This window comes from Crocuta crocuta, unplaced genomic scaffold (assembly GCF_008692635.1).
Source record: "Crocuta crocuta isolate KB4526 unplaced genomic scaffold, BGI_CrCroc_1.0 scaffold103, whole genome shotgun sequence".
Taxonomy (NCBI): Eukaryota; Metazoa; Chordata; class Mammalia; order Carnivora; family Hyaenidae; genus Crocuta; species Crocuta crocuta.
This window is the reverse complement of record NW_027529192.1, coordinates 2,147,613-2,165,731: the sequence shown is the minus strand read 5'-3', so window position 1 is coordinate 2,165,731 and position 18,119 is coordinate 2,147,613. Positions and strand designations below refer to the sequence as shown.

Sequence of the window (18,119 nt, the reverse complement as noted above, 5' to 3'; positions counted from 1 at the left end):
GGGGGGGGGGGGAAAGTTATTTCAAAGTAATAATGAAAAATTTTATAAAGCATTAAATAAAACCACCCAACTGTTTGGTATTACTTCAAATAAAAAAAATCTTTCCTGAGCCAAGGAGTCAAATTTTGCCACTAGATCCCTATTAATTTGACAACTGAGTGGAATATTTAAAAAAGAAAAAGAAAAAAAATTATGTGCGTGTATGAAACTCTGCAAGGCTTTTTACAGACTTTCCCATATCATCAGGACTACAGAGAGGGGAAAAGGGGAGAGAATTTTGAAACAATTAAAATAATCCTGCTGTCTGAGAGTTAAACTAAACATTCAACACATAATGAACCAGAGCAGATGTACTGTGTCCCTCAAGAAGCAAAAGGGCTCGCAGTCCAAGACAGAGGGCACTGACGGGACTTACCATCAGCTCAGCCACAAGGAGGGAAGAAGAAATGTGCCCGTCAGCAAGGGGATGGGTGAGCCCTCAAAACACAGGGAAAGGAGGGTCACAAATAAATGGCAGCTGTACCCAACCTGGCCTCTTCAAGTGGGAGCGCCTTGCCTGGTAGTTTTTAAGTATCTCCATTCCACCAGCCAGACTCTTCCTCTGATTAATATGGTACTAAGGGTACCATTGATCCCTTTTGTCACTGAACAATAATTGTGTTCTTATTAACATGTCATAGTTTGAATAGGGAGACAATAAACTTGAAATAAACTCAGTCTACGCTGCAGCTACAGAGTTCACTGCATATTTTAAGATATGAGTTGACCCATGTGAGGCAGAGCCACTCTTCACTGGGCTCTCTGTAAACAGATGGTGACAAATCAGATCTCCCAGTCAACAAGAAAGAGTGCTGGACTATAACGCTAACAAAGTCAATGTGATGCCACTATGAAACTATTTGGGAGATGGATGTCTGGAGGTCTCCTGATGACCCTCACAAGCACTGCTTTCTGGAAACGTCTGGAGAAACCATTCAGATACCACTGTGGTGATGGGTTAGTCATCTTTCAAATATTAGCATATTCTGTGTATAATATGTAAGTGGTGACATTTTAAAAGAGAAATTATAGAAAGCTGTGCCTTCACTGCAGTATTCTTCCAAAAGCTCTTTAATTTTAAACATATTTTTTTAAACATTTATTTGAGAGACAGAGAGAGACAGAGCATGAGCAAGGGAGGGGCAGAGAGACAGACACACAGAATCTGGAGCAGGCTCCAGGCTCTGAGCTGTCAGCACAGAGCCCATTGTGGGGCTCGAACCCCCGAACTGTGACATCATGACCTTAGCTGAAGTCGGCGCTTAACCAGTTGAGCCACCCAGGCATCTCCTTGTGCAATATCTCTTTGTAAGCTTACATGCAATTATCAATAATTTTCTATAAGTAAATTATTAAGAGCACCACAGTTGTCAGGCTCCAAACAGATATAGAATAACTGAACTTGATTCTGCAATGCTAATACAGTACATTTGCTTATTTTAAAACCTGACTTACAAGTATTTGAGTATGATTACTAATTCATAACCAAAAAAGCAGGGGAGGTTCAGCTAAAGGTTCTTAATAAGTATAAAAAATCATCAAAAACTCAGGATTCATAATTAAGGTCTAAAGATTCTGACATATATCCTCTCAAGTAAGCAAGTAGAGCTAATGTCTGGATTCTAAAAATTGAGAAGTGTAACACATTTGAAGTCAGGTTTAAAATTTACCACTCACTATCAATAATGTATGCCTTACCAGAAAGAACAGAGATAAAAAATGCATCTTAAAAAAAGAAAATGTAAAAGCTAAGTAAACAATAGTTTATGATCAAAATGGAAGGTGTGACAGTTTATTTTTAAAAACAAAATCCTATTTGGTATTTTAATGATACACACATGGATGCTGATTATTTGAATACATAATAAAGTTTTTTAAAGATTGATAATTTTTTAACCCTTCAATCACAGACTATATGCTATTTTGAGCATATTTTGATATGTCACACTTACAAAATTTAGCATAAAACTATATTACTAGAAATACCTAATTCAGTAAGTGTTGCAATTAGGAACTGTCTACAGAAAAACAATGCATAATAGACACTCATAACAGAGCAGTATTTTCCAAAATAACTACTGAGATAAATATATTACAATTTAAAAAATGACAGTAAGACCTCAGGAAAATGTTCACAGGGAGATGTTTATAAAAGAGCTCTGAAAATGTTCTACTAAAGATAAGAACATGTCAATCTCTCTGATGTTCGACGTAAACATCCATTTTTCTCCTCTCCTAGATCAGGGATGAGAAATGGATACAATGGAAATAATACCTCTTACTCTGAAAAACAAGAAATTAGGTTGTATAATTAAGAAAATAACGACAGTAAAAACAGCGGAAAGGTGTCAACGTTGCACTTATCACCAAATTCACTTCCTTAAAGTGCTTTAAGTCCTTTTTAAATAAAGAATAACATTTTTAAAATGAGGCATTTAAATTGTAACGTTATAAAAACTGTAAGTATCCCATAGGGAAAAATATTAAAAAGAAAAAGAAGGAAAGCAATGAACACAATTAATAACAAATCCGAAAGGAAAATGATAAATGCTCCAGGCTGGAAGGTGGGTACAATGTGACTCATTACACCAAACTCTCTACTTTTGTACATGGGTAAACATTTCCCTACGTTTAAAATATATGAGTGAGCCTACGAAATGGACAAACACGCAAACCCAGACTAGAGAGGGGAGATGAAGGAAGGGAAACAAGTAGCACTATAGGAGAGGTAGTTTTTCAAACTGTAAGTGACACTTCACACTCATTACACTTGAAAATCATAAACACTCTGGAAATATTACATCAGGAAGATATAGACAGGCTGACTAGAATGAACCATCCCCAAAAGAAAAGTGAAAAGTTAACAAAGAATTACCTAGCAAAAGAACTAGAGTCAGACAGTTTGATCGGTATTTCAACACTGGGGGGAAATAAAACATTTTACAAATTTTAAGTGTTATGTTATGCTCCCTAACATTAAAAAAAAAGAAAGAAAGAAAGCGATGTTACCCTAAAAGCTAGAATAATCCTGACGTTATCTGACCAAGAACATACAAGGTCAGAGAATACAACACAAGTATGAAGTAATCCTATCTGTTAACATGTTATTATATATTCTACAGTGCTGTGTACACCACATAATAACCAAGAGCAAAATGAGTCATTTCCTTAATGCAGACTGAGTTAGGCACCGTGCTGAGTTCTTAGCTTTCATGGGAGTCCTTTAAACCCCACAGCAGTCCCCATGAGTAGGACCCCTGTATTCAAATGTTCCTGAAACATCACATAAAAAAGTAAAAAGTCCTATAAATAAAAACTAAACCTAATAAGAAGGCAGATACCTCTGTTCACCCCATTAAAATGTTTCTTTGCATTTCAAAAACATGCATAAACACAACTTACAATTCATCTGGGCCCAAAAGCTTTGAGATGATGTACATTTTGACTGGTTTTCAATTTGGGGGGACTGGGCATAATTTCAAACTCTGTGGGACTCTTCATCTCCATCTAGATATCTACTGTCTTCTGCTTTCCTTAAAACATGGTTCTCCCAAGTCTCTTATTCTCCAGGTTTTGAAAGAGACATGGGGAAATATATTAGTGATATAAGAAAAACAATAGTGTAAACGAAGAGAAAGTGGCAACTGATCACCAGCACTAGGAGACACAGAACAAGGGGCGCACGGGAGAGAGCGGTGTGCCCATCTTCAGCGGCCACACATGTGCCACCCTACTGATTTATCAGAAGTCAGAAATCTGAACTGAAATAGGAAATTGACCACAAGCATCAAGTATAGTTCAATTCAAAAAAATAAAACTGCTAAAGATCAAGAAAAACTCATTACCTATAAACTGTCTGCCCTGAACTTTCCTATCTACAGATGAAAACGATGCCATCAAAACTCAGTTGCAAAAGATTGAAACTATTAGTCATTCTAGCTCATGAGAAAGAAATCTATACATCAAAATACACTAACGGTTCCATTTAAAAGTTAACAAAACAGAGGCGCCTGGGTTGCTCAGTGGGTTAAGCATCTCTTCATTTAGCCTCAGGTCATGATCTCTCAGTGTGTGGGTTTGAGCCCAGCTCTGTCAGTACAGAGCCTGCTTGGGATTCTCCCTCTCCCCCCCTCGCTGCCCCCACCCTGCTTGTGCACATAACATGCACTCAGAGTCTTCCTCTCTCTCTCTCAAAAAAAATAAACATTTAGAAAAAAATAAATAAAAGTTAATGAAACAAAGCCATCTACAGGCATTATGTAGTAGAAGAAACTGCAAGTAAATAACATGATTTTGGGATGAGAAATCTGTAAAAACAGGAGAAACAGATCTGAACACATAAAAATCAAAAGCTTTCTTATCTTAAACACATTAGAAGTAAAACTTGTAAGTGATTAAAGACATAATAAAGACCTTACAATTCAAGTAGAAAAAATGGGCAAAGACAAGCCACAGAAGAAAAAGAAATTTCTTTTTAATAAAAAAAAAAAGAATTCTCATCCAACACCTGTAAATTTTTTAGAGAAGCAAACTAACTTCATGAGATCATTTACTAAATACTTTCCTGGGACAGGTAGACCTGGAACTCCTTAACCTTGCCTAACCTAACACGCGGCCTACTTCTGTCTCCCTCTCCAGAACCACTTCATGCTGAAAATCACAAGCACTTCCCTAAAGGAATCCTGATCTCAGGCACCTCTACTTGTACTTTTCCTCCACCTGGACTGCTTCTCTCCTTACCTCTCTGGCTTACTCATCCCGCAAGCCTTAGCTAAAAGGCCATGTTCTCGGGGAGGCTTTGCTTCCTCCCACTCCTCCACACCTCTCTTCCCTGAGCAAAGAACAATAGCACAGACATCTTTAATGACATTTATGATGCTGCATCAAGATTAGTTTTGCTCTTCCTTTTTTTATTTTTAAAGCAACAGCTTGCTTACAACGTTGTGATTCACCTATTTACTGGTCTCTTCACTCTGGACAATGAGAGTGGGGAGAAACTAAAGACAAAAATACAGATGAAAGGAAGGAAGGAAGGAAGGAAGGAAAGAAGAAACAAAATATATGCAATAAATTTAAGGAATAAATTTAGCAAAATTATGCAAGATCCCAACTCTGAAAACTATAACACATTGCACAGAGAAGTAGAGATGAAAATAAATGGAGAAATATATGGCATTTATGAGTTGGAAGAACTCAGTGGTAATATTTCAATTCCTCGCAAACTGATCTAAAGATTCAGCTCAATTCCAATAATAACTCCATCAAGTTTTTTTTTTTTTGGTAGAAATTGACAAGCTGAATGCAAAGAGGTGAGAATATCCAAAGCAATCTTGAGGAAGAAGAACAAAACTGGAAGGCTCACACTACCTAACTTAAAGATCATCTATAAAGCTTCAGGAATGAAAACCGTGTGGTACTAACATAAAGATCAACAGATAGATCAATGGAACATGACAGAGAGCCTAGAACTAAACCTGCACTTATTTGATCATTTGACTTTTGGCAAAGATGTCAGAGCAATCCAATGGTGTCAAAGAAAGTCTGTTTTCAACAAATGATGCTGGGACAACCAGACATTAAAACTGAAAAAAACAAAAAACAAACAAAAACAAAAACAAAACTCAAACCCCAACTCACACCTTGCACAAAATAAGAATGTGCAGGAGAATATTTTTACAATCTTTTTGTAGGCAAAAATTTCTTAGAGAAGACACAAAAAACCATAATCATTAAAAAAAAACCCAACAACTATATAGGCTGTCTTGAGGGATTCCCACTGGCCAACGTGGGACAACTTGAACATGAAAATAAGCAACAACATTATTAACTTCACAGAAAAATATGTCAGATAGGAAAAAAAGGAAGAAAAAGGGCGCCTGCGTGGCTCAGTCAGTTAAGTATCCAACTTCAGCTCAGGTCACGATCTCACGGTCCATGAGTTTGAGCCCCACGTCGGGCTCTGTGCAGACAGCTCAGATCCTAGGGCTTGCTTCAGGTGCTGTGTCTCCCTCTCTCTCTGCCCCTCCCTGCTTGCGCTCGCTCTCCCGCTCTCTCTCTCTCAAAAATAAATAATCATTTAAAACTTTTAAAAAAGGAAGAAAAGATAATAAAATTAGGAAAATCAATAATCTGTAACCTCCAGTTGGAATAATGGAGTCGTGTAAGAATCTTTAAAGGATGCTAAAAATTATTACAAAGCTGTTGAGAAATAGGATCTTTACAGTCCCAACATATTATCCCTCAGATTATTTAATAATTCCATCGGAGATAATACACCTTCATAGTGAAGATATCTGGCAGACACCATCTGTAGCAAGTAATGAAGCAACATCACCAATACTGGAATGAACAGACATTATATACCCTCTGATGTGACGTAGGAGGAAGTACCTAACACCAAGTATCAATGGGGATACACCCTTACTGAAAATGTTTACCCTGATTCCAGTCATAAAGAAACACTCAGACAAACACCGCATTTGGGATGTTCTCCATGACAGGTGCTCTGGACTGTTCAAAGAAGTCAATGTGGTTAAAAACACAGTAAGAACCGAAAGAAGGAAAAGTGTTGTGGATACTCTTCAAACTTAAAAAAAGCACAAAGAGACACAACCATCAAATGCAATGCACGAGGCTAGACTGAAAGTGAATTAAAAAAAAAAAAAGAAAGATAAGTTACAGAAGACAATTGGGGAACTGATTACAGTTTAGTATTCTGGTTATGCAGGAGAATGGCCCTATTCTAGGAAATACATGCCGAAGTACTGAGTAGTTAAGTGTAGTGAAGTACGCAGCTTAACTCATGAATAGTTCAGAAAAATGTAAGGACAGAAAGGTATTTTGTAATAGAGTTGCTCTACTTATCTACCCACTCATCCAGTATCTATAAACATACATAGGATATAAATACATTTAAATATAATGTATAGACAGTATGCGTATGTGCATGTAGCATATAAAGATATTAAAGAAAGCAAAGGCAAATTTTCATTGTCAAAAATCATTAAATTGACTTTGCTATAGTGGGAGCCACCTTTTTTGAGCACAGAGGAACCAGAATTTCTATAACACGGAACACACTCTGACTTTGTACACATTTGCATAATAATTCTTCTGCGCATGACAGTCTGAGACACAGTGACAGCTAAGAGGAAAACCTCGCATAGGAGCTTGGGACCTCCAAATCATTTTGTCCGTTATAGAATAACCATCAAATTATCCCACACAGATGAAAATTGGTTGAAGACTTCTAAAGAGCCTGTGACTGTAGACAGCAGTCATTCTGTCTGAACTCTCAGCCCGTGTCAAATACCTAATAATGGCCTTTTTGTTGTTGAGGCCTAAATGAAACAGTGGAGAGTATACGAGAGACAATTTAGGGTTAAAGTTTGCTCAGGTCTTTAGTGAAAGTGTGCGTAAGACATCCATTTTCTGTAAGCTTTTATAAGCCAAATCTGTCCTTCATTTGGTTTCACAGATTTGTACCCAAACTGTTTCCAGACACCTCAAGAGTTTCACAAGGTATCGTCCACTGAGGCTCAGTCATACCATGTGCTGTTTTATTCATGCAGTTGATTTTTTTTAATATTTATTTGAGAGCGAGTGAGAGTGAGGGAGCAGGGGAGGCACAGAGAGGAAGAAAGAGAATCCCAAGCAGGCTCTAAACTGTCAGTGCAGTCTGACTTGGAGCTTGATCTCACAAACTGTGAGAGCATGACCTGAGCAGAGATGAAGAGTCGGGAGCGTAACTAACCGAGCCACCCAGGCGCCTCTGTGCACTTGACTCCTTATACTACACTGGTAGTCACATTTCGACACCACTTCCTTCTGCCCTTTCTCTTACTTCTCTTTAAGAATTTAGAATGTCCAACTCCATAGTAATATCTCTCTAGATAATTCCCATGGTTTCATTCCAAATATTTATTTTCTAGATCTCATATTTTCTACTGTTGTTTACTCACTTGGGATGTAATGAAAGCTTTTATTCCATCCTGATAAATCTACTTACTCTTTGATGCTACACTTTCTGTTCTGTTTCCCCAATCCTTCCCCAAACACACACATTCAAGGCTCTCTCTGTTAAAACCCTGTCATTTCTTACAGTCTTGCAAGTCTTGTTCAATGATTCTTGAACGAGATTCAGGAATGATTCTTGCTAATAATACCAGAAGACCAAATTAACTGTTTGTGCATCAGCAGGATTTAACCTTTCAATAACATGCTTCATTCAAGACTAAGATTTATGTAGGGGTGCCTGGGTGGCTCAGTCGGTTAAGCGTCTGACTTCAGCTCAGGCCATGATCTCATGGTTCATGGGTTTGAGCCCCGCGTCAGGCTCTGTGCTGACAGCTCAGAGCCTGGAGCCTGTTTCAGATTCTGTGTCTCCCTCTCTCTCTGACCCTCCCCTCCTCAGGCTGTCTCTCTCTCTCAGAAATAAATAAAACATTAAAAAAAATTAAAAACAAGACTAAGATTTATTTAGAAATTAATATCAATGGCTTGGAAAAATTAAAGCAGAAAACATATTATGGTGTTTTTAAGTTAGTCCTCTAACACTAGTTTGTCTCCCAAGCCCACACCTATTTTTAGATAAACTTAATTTATTTTTTAAATGTTTATTTATTTATTTGAGAGACAGAGAAGAGAGGGAGAGAGGGGGAGAGAGAGAGAGAGGAAGAATCCCAAACAGGCTCTGTGCTGTCAGCGCAGAACCCAATGCAGGGCTCAGTCACACAAATCATGAGATCGGGACCTGAGTTGAAATCAAGAGTTGGATGCTTAACTGACTGAGCCACCCAGGTGCCCCTAGAGAAACTTAATATCCTAAGTGATTTCAGGTTGGGTTATGATCTCGTGGTTCATGGGATCGGGCTCCACATGGGATTCTTGGGATTCTCTCTCTCCCCCTCTTTCCAAATAAACAAACACACAAACAAATATACAAAATGGAAAAAAAGAAGAAGATTTAAAGGTGGCTGGATAAATGCATACTGATGTTTTCATAATTTATGAGACAAACCAAAACATATACTGAAAAACTGAATCTGAATGTGCAGTACGAAATTTTAAAATTGCCCTTGATAATTTCTGAAATATCAGTCTGCCAGGATTATACCACATCTACTTTATGTACTCCACAAATACGTTTTGAGCACCAAAACCGTGTCAGGTCTTCCTCTGAGGACTGGGAATGCGACAATGAATAAAATCCAAAACACTTCCTACCCTCACAGAGCATATGGTCTAAGGTAAGTGGACAAAAGATAAACAAAAAAAAAAGCACTGTAATTTTAAACTGGAAGTGGTCAAGACGACCTCCCTGAGAAGGTGGAGCAAAGACCAGCATAAAGCAAGGCAGGTGGAGGGAAGAATAAGGGTAACATCCTGAGCTGGGGTGAAGGTGGCCGCGTAGGAGTCCAGACAGGTCACTGGCTTTCAGCTTTGCCGGCGCTAAGTCACAGGGCTGGCGAGCAACACGAGAGGGTAAGAGAGGAAGGGGCCGCTGTAAAGACTCTGATGAGATAGGAAGGCACTGGAAGGTTTTCAGCAGACAGGAAATCTGATTCAGCCGAAGCTTTAAGAGGCTCTCTAGTGGAGAGAACCTCAGAAGCAGGAAGACCAGTTAGCGGACATGGCAACGATTCCGGAAGGACGGGACACATTGACTTGGGAGGCTACAGTGGTAGCAGTGGGGGTGGTACGGACTGACTGGTTCGAACTACAGAGCCCAAAGCACTTGTTGACGGACTGGGTACGGGGGTGGGATAAAGGAATGACTAGCGGAGAACTCTAAGAATGACAGCCTGGGGAAACGGAACAATGGAGAGGGCAGCGGAAGGGCGACTGTGAGGAAGAACCTCAGTTTAGTTTGGACACACAAAGTATGAGATGCGTATTAATATCCAAGTGGACGGTAATTATTATTAAAGTAAATAGTAAAGTACGTAAGTCAGGAGGTCAGAGGAGAGGTCTGAGCAAGAGATGAAAATCTGGGAGTCGACAGTATATAGATGGAAGTTAAAACCATGCAACAGAACAGAAATTTGAATGTTCTTCCTTCTTTCCATAAATGATGGGGAAAAAACAAAGTACCTTTATTTGTAGAATAGAAAATAATGAAGTGGGGCCCCCTTCAAGTCCACTAAAAGTTCCCATGTTGTTAAATAATAAGCAAAGACCACCTACAAAATGTAAAAAACCAAGGACATTTAAAAGGATTTTCAAAGGGCAAGGCCAGAGTTCCCACGCTCTTAGCAGAATCTCTATCTAGTTGACGAGACAGATAGACAAATAATAGAAGGGAGTGACGGAAGAGAAAGAAAGGAAGGAAATCAATGTGCCCTTGACAATAACCATGCCCCTGCCTGTTGCAGGGTCCAGGGGAAGATGAGCCAGCTGGAGAGAGGAAGGGTATTTGACAACGTAAATTTGTTCTTCCATAGGTCACAGGTTGGCAACATGGCAGCATGACATGGAGTAGCCAGTCTTGTTGGGTAGTTCGTGTTGTTAGCTCACTACCCCTGCAGGGATTGACAACTTGGTAGCCAGTTATGTCACCAGCAGTGGCTGAGTCAGATGGCTGGCATGTTACAGCTACATCTTACCATTGCTCAAAAAAAAAAAAATCTCTCTCAAGTTGGCTCTGGCAAACAAGAATATTCTTTCTCTCGTCTCTCCTCTTTTTCAGAAACTGCTATCAGGGCCCGGAATGAGTGGAACAATGTGGTCTCTATAGCTTCCTTCTACAGTCTCTCTCCAAATGCTGATTCTCCTACCAGATCTCTTCTGGTGCTCAGATGTTACAGCTTTTCTCCCTTCCTCAGCTTTAACTCTAGCTTCTATACTCAAACATTCCCTACACAGCTCCCCTACAAACTCTGCTTTATTTTAATCTTCTAGGTCACAGAAGCTCTACATAATCCCATTTTCCTTTATGAGTCAACCAGACTAATTTCCACAGGTAAAAGACTGCTTTTTTTGGTGGCTGACTACCCACCATTTTCTGGAACATTTAGCTTTCCTTAAAAATCACAAGAGATCAGTTACAAAATACCTGATGGTTATTATGGAGTTACCACTACTTTTTCCGATTTTGACTTCATCAGTACGGTCAACCATCAGCATATGGTACTTCAGAGAGCCATGCTGCTCCTTAGTGCTCACATTCTCATGAATATTTCAAGCTGCCTCTTAGCGATGTGCTGCCAGCTTTAACAACGATGGAGTCAACAGCCACATTCCCATCTAGATAGATGACGTCTGTTGGAGATCATCAAGACACGACGGCCGGTCAACCTGTGAGCTGGCCCTGGTCAACTGGAGGCTCCCCGCTCCCTTCCCACTCCTTGGAGTGTGTATTCTGCTTGCCTTCCCCGCTCCAGAAGCTGCTCCAAAGACACAGCCTTGAAACAGAAATGCGGTGCTGAGGCTATCTGGACTGGGTATAGGACTGACTGTACTCACTCAGGGCCTCTACATAAACTTTAAAGATTCTGGTGGACGGGTAGGAAAAGCTACTCGTCTTGCAGCTGCTCAAATAGTCTTCTAAGTAAGTTCCTTTGTTCCTTAAAACTGCTACCAATGTGAAACGGTCTGCCTCTCTCTCTGCCCTACACATTGAGGGGCCCGTTTCAGATTACACCCAGGAAGCACCTGAGGAAGTTATAAACCAACACAGTCCCTCAATTAAGAAACCTGCAATATTTTCCAGTGCATATGAAGACATCTCTGCACCATGTAATGCTATTTCTTCAGTACTTATGGTAAGCAATATTCAAATAGAATTTGAATTTAAAGCTTCTATTCATCCATCGCTGGGAGAAGTGGCACACTAAGAGTAACGCCAGGGAAGTTAAAACATCATCTGCCCCTGGACTCATCTGAGGCCAGTTTCCTAATTCACGAACCAGAGCAAGTCAGTAAGAGGAAATGTCATTCATCTTTGCCCAATAGGAAGAAGTTACATGTTATCTCCTACACTTGTTTTTGTTTTCATAATCAGACATATTTATCATTTTGTCCAGAAAATTTATTTTTTGCTGAGAAAATCTTGACTATAAAAATGAACAACATGTTTAGCTCCCGCCTTATTTTTTATTATTTTTTTAAAGTTTATTACTTTATTTTGAGATAGACAGCGCATATGCGTGTGATCAGGTAAGGTGTCAGCACAGAGCCTGATGTGGAACTCAATCCCATGGACTGTGAGATCATACCTGAGCCAAAATCAAGAGTTGGACACGGAACTAACAGAGCCACCCAGGTGCTCCCTTATTTCTTATTTGGAAGTCCTTGCTAGGGGTATGGCTTTAGACAAGTCACTTACTTTCTTCAAATTTCAGTTTCCTTATCTGTGTTAACTAACATTACGATTAGTAAGTTTCCTTCTTTTTTTTGTTTTAATTTTTTATTTAAATTCTAGTTAATAAATGTATAGTACAATACTAGTTTCAGGAGTAGAGTTCAATGATTCATCACTTACATACAGCACCCCGTGCTCATCACAAGTGCCCCCAAGTACAATCCCCCACCTATCCCATCCCCCCCACATCCTCTGTCACCCCTCAGTTTGTTCTCTATAGTTAAGAGTGTCTTCTGGTTTGCTTCCTTCCCTTTTTTTTTTTCCTTCCCCTATGTCCATCTGTTTTGTTTCTTAAATTCCACATATGAGTGAAATCATATGGCATTTTTCTTTCTCTGACTGACTTATTTCACTTTGCATAATACTCTCTAGCTCCATCCACATCATTGCAAATGGCAAGACTTCATTCTTTTTGATGGCTGAGTAATATTCCATTGTATATGTACCACATCTTCTTTATCCATTCATCAGTTGATGGGACATTTGGGCTCTTTCTCCCACTCTCTGATATACAAAGATGGCACACAGTTCCTAAAATAGTTACTAATCTCTGTCATGGATGAAGGTCTATTTGGTGCACATGACATAGAAGGAAAGTCAATGGCAAAATATTCATGCCTGGATTAAAAAAACAAAAACAAAAACAGTAAGCGTTTCTTTTTTCAACAGACTTCTTAGGTGGTCACATAGGCAATTCAAGCTATCGGCACATCAGCCTCACTTGTGCTTCAGAAAACAAAAGCGTACACACACACACACCACTATTTATAAGACTCAGTGCAACAACAGGCTAATATATCCAGAAAGCAGAATCATAGCCTTATAATGAGAATGGGTTCAGAGCATGTTACAGAGGCAGAGGATATCACAAAAGTAGTAGAAACTCTATAAGCTCACAAGGGTCTCAAAAAAAGTTTGAAACCGGCTCCATTATTTGCTCTCAATTTAACAAGAGATAAGCAATTACCAGGTCAAAAACAAAATTATAAGAAAGACTTAATACTGATATTGATGTATAACATACACTAACTGTAAATACTTCAAAAATGTCTCAAGTAGGAAAAACGAACCAATAAATAACCCGTACGGTCTTGCATACGGCTAGCTTTATTATGAAGATGATGTGTTACATTTGATTCTGCAGTGAGCTCCATTTTCTGAGCTGACTGATGACCATGTCATGCTCCTAATATCTCTTATTGGACTTTTCCACGGCTTTCCCAAACATCACTCGTTCACATTACTCCAATAATTCAGACTCACTCATCTCCAAAACATCCTCTGTGCTGGTATCATGCTAGCTTTTTAAAAACTTAAATGACCCACTTCATCCCTCTATTCAAAACTCCATTTCTCTCACACTCAGGGCTCTAGCCGTACGGATCGATTTTTAGTTCCTTGTAAAGGAGGAGGTCTCACCATCAATGCCTTTGCCCTAATGCTCCCTCTTCCTGGAGAGCCTTTGCATCTAAGCACTTAAACAATAGCAATAATAAGCTATTCATTATTCAAGGAAGCTTAAGTACCACTTCCTCAAAGAAACCTTCTGAATCCAACTGGATAACCTACATGCCACACATCTTCAATGGCACCTCTAATCTTTCATACACATTTCACATACTGCTTACACGTCTTTTTCTAAGTACTATGCCAAAAGCTCCCAGAAGACATGTCTATATCCTTCGCACCTAGGAAAATGTCTGGCCATGTGTTAGGCATTCAATTTGTTTGTGCAATTCATGTATTACAAATACCATCATATAAAAGTATTGGATCTGTTAACCAAAATGAAGCAAGTCTACACACGTCTGGAGTTTCAATATATTATATTGAATGAGCCAAGAATATTCTGTCTTTAATTACTATAACAAAACAATCAAAATGCCCTGCATTAATTCATTTGGTCATCTCTTTCTCCAGAATACTTTGAACACTATTTACTGAGGTCACTCCAAAACTCTGCTCCAAAGCTCTGCTGATAGGCTCGTAAGTGGCCGCCAGGATCTCCCATGCAGAACATGAGAGCCCAGGACATGTGGCTGCTGCGAACCAGGAGTTCGAACCAGGATTCTCGGCACTGCACCACAGACTAGCCTCTCTGGGCCCTCTCTCATCTTAATATTAAAAAGTGGAATTGCTTTTACTTTTTCCAACACCGTAAACACAGAGAACGATTTTTATTTGGGACAATGTGCCTTCAACATTCACAACCCACAGATCTGAGTTCCTCTCACGGGATCCCTTGGTAAGTCAGACCCTTAACTGAAACAGGAAAGAGGTTCTGTTGAAGCAAAGCCAAGAAAAGCAGAATAGTGCTTCTCTCAAAGATGAAATCACAATAAAAGTGCACATGAAACCAAAGGGCTCTACAATCTACAAAAACTTTGCGTGTGTAACATGAATTAAGTGTCCTTTAAGCTCAAGGAAACATATATTTCCTTGTATAAAAACGCATTACCGAAGATAACGAGGACTGGTAAACTGCGTCATAGAGAAAGACTCCCAGAGGGGCTGGGAGAGAGAAGGCTTCCATTAAAGACACAGGAAATATCTCTTTAAGTATCACAGATGGACGCAGAGGCATGGGCAGAATCTGGACTGAATCTGCCCATCTAGAAGACATTCCAGCCAGAACACAAGCAAAGACACTGAAGTTGGAAAGGCCAGGAGTCTGGTCTGGGGCACTGGGGTCGTGGTGGAAGGATGGCACTACAGTTTGAGATGAAATCATGACAGCCCAGATCTCTAGAACATGGACATCAGTGGCCCCTACAATCTTAAAGGACAGAGATACTCGGTCAAGATACCCAGTAAATGGCTTAAAGAGCAAAAGCTGTCTTTTGCCTAAATTTAAGTGGTTTCTACATGCAAGAAAGAAGGCAATTCTATTAACATAATTCTAATTTGACTGATGAAAGACAATCTCTATTGAGTTAGAGGAGAGTCAAAAAGCCATGAGAAAGTGAACTGAACTGCTTATGAGTTTACTATTATTCACCTACCGTATCCCAATCACAACTAATAAGCAAAACCTGGAAATAAATAATGGGTATTTTTAAATTGTAGGAACATTTTTGAACCATATAATTCACGAATTGATTTTTCCTTATTTTTACAGGTGATAATTACCAAGAAAGAGAAATTATATCCCTCAGCTAACTCAAGGGCTTCCTCCATTCTAGGAAGAAACTCTACTTGCTAGCAGAAACTATCAACCAGCCACTCTAGGTAAGGCTCCCATACTTGCAAACACAACATTAAAGCTGGGAAACCAGTAACAAGTTCTAAGCTCCTTTTCAAAGACGGGTGAAATTAAATCTTACATTTTAAAGTCATTTTGAAACCAGTCTTTCTACTAAGTAAAACCAAACATTCACCCAGAAAATTTGCACATGTTCACTGCTGAGAAAAGGAAAGGAAAATAATGCATTAATTTAGCCCAAGGACCATTACTACCTTGTACGAGTTTTGGACAATAAACCCATCATGCTGAAATATTGTATTTTCATATGTGCAGAAACCCAATGGGATGAAACTCTTATGCAGTAGAACAGAAAAATAATTAGGCTGAGAATCAGGACGGCGGGAGTTCGGTGCCAGCTGAGCCTGGAAAATCACTGAACATCTATGGCGCTCCACAGCCCCACCTTTACACTGAGAGAGTTGAATCATGACCTCTGAAATGCCATTTCAAAAAATTCAATTTCAAAGAATGGCAATTTATAGCTGCTGCTTCATATTCAGGGAAGCAGTGAGGTGGAGTAGTGTGGATTCGGTTTTGGGGGCAGGCTAACCGGAGTGCTCAAATCTACACTCCCTCAGTACTAGCTGGATGGCTTCAGTGCACGCTTCCTCTTTGATCAAGAAGGGATAATATTTACCTCTGCAACATGCTGGAAGGGTCAGAATGTATGCAATGCGCCTGGCACACTGTAGGCACTAAATAAAGGTAGACACATTAAGTCTCTGGTCAGTGATAAAAGTCCCGATAGAAAATGGTAATCTATTTGACAAGGCCATTTCCTAAAACTCGGCTTGGAGAATGGCAGGGTTTGACTGTCAGTCCTTTCCAAAGGGTGAGCACGTACATACGTGAGGATTCAGAGGAGGGAAGGAAGGATGAAAGCAGGGAGCTGATGACACACAGCAGAGGCTTAGAGTCCTGCCCATAAAAATGACAACCAGGAACAAAACAGCATGGGACACAGGGCTTGAGGGAAGAAGGCATATTTTCAGTAAGACAGAGGACTACTGGTAGAAAAAAAAAATACATGATGAATTACTGTGATGATTTCATAACCAAAATAGAGCAGAGAGCTGGCTACTGTCGATGAGTGTCACTGAACGGAGGGCTGTGGCAATACCCAAGCCCATTTTCCTTTGCGGTTCTTACTCAGGGTTCAGGTGATCCTGCTCATGACGATCTCAAGGGCCGTCTCCCCCGACCCCACCTCGCTGTCTTCTAGGTTTACTCCACTCCACATGGTTCCTCTTCTACCCCGTAACAGGCTAAGCCCATTTTTCCCCTTTAGCTCCTTTGCACTGTTATGTGTGCCTGGAACCTTCCACCAGATCTTCCCATGCTGCCTCATTCCAGACATTCAGGTCTCACCAAACTGTCACTAAGTTCCAGAAGGAAGTCTTCCCTGTCCACCGTACGTAAATTTCCCCCACCTCCCACATCCCAGTCACACTCTATCCCCTTCCCTTGCAATATTTTTTCTAGCATTTATCATTATCTAGAATTGTCATTTTTGCTTACATGTTTATCGTATCTCCACCAAAACAGAGGGCCTGTGAGGACAGGACCCTGACCCAAATTCTGCAGCACTCAGTCCCCAGCACCTTAAACCAAAATGGGGCAATAGGTGATGTAGGATCGGATGTATTCATCGGATGAACTTGTTCAAAGAAGAAACTAAAATGGTTAAAACTGCCATCCTTCTGGCATAAGGAAAGGTCCCCCAAAGTGACTTTAATGTCATTTCTTTAGTGCAGTTTTACGCACTGATGGAGTCTTAACGCTCAATGCTTTGGATAACAAGAGTTAAAGACAACGAGCTTTTATGAAAATACAACATACTATATACGTATGTGCATATCGTCCAGCACGCCTTTTCGCTAGAGCATGAATCCATAAATAAAGCAAAGGTACCATAAAAATTTGGTTTATTGAGATCCTGCCTTTATGAAGAGGGGGCAGACGGGTAGACGGTGCACAGATGGGAACGATCTTCCGGAGCCCGTGTCTACAGGGATGCCGGGGTAAACCAACCAGACCAATTCCGGGCACCCGAGAAACGAGGCCCGTTACCCCGTTACCTCGCTACACTTCTCCGACTGCGACTGCGTCAAGCGCGGAGTTGGGCGATTCCGCCTGTGAAAGAGAACGCGGGCGACACGGTGCGTAACCCGCGCGGCGACGGGGCGGACGGGGAAGTCAAGTCCCACAGTGTCCGCCCGCAATCTGAACGAAAAGGCAACAGCAACACAAAATCTTTCCGGAAAATCCTCGACGAGATGGGAAAATATGGCCGGTACCGGGAGTGGGCAGAGCGGCGATCGGGGACGGTGGCCAGAACGCTCGGGACTGGCGCTTTTTCCGTTTTGTTCTGCTTTCACACGGTTTTTTGTTTTTGTTTTTACTGAATACACGAGGCGGACGGGCGACCTTGTCTGCACAACCCGCGCACCCCCAGGCACCGCTCGGGGCGTCCCG

General features: G+C 40.3%; 1 long non-coding RNA gene across 1 annotated transcript in view; it reads right to left on the bottom strand.

Moving 5' to 3' along the window:
- Positions 1 to 18,119, bottom strand: part of LOC144226801 (uncharacterized) — a 497,259-nt gene that overhangs the window by 31,816 nt on the left and 447,324 nt on the right. The gene's annotated exons all lie outside the window — the stretch shown is intronic.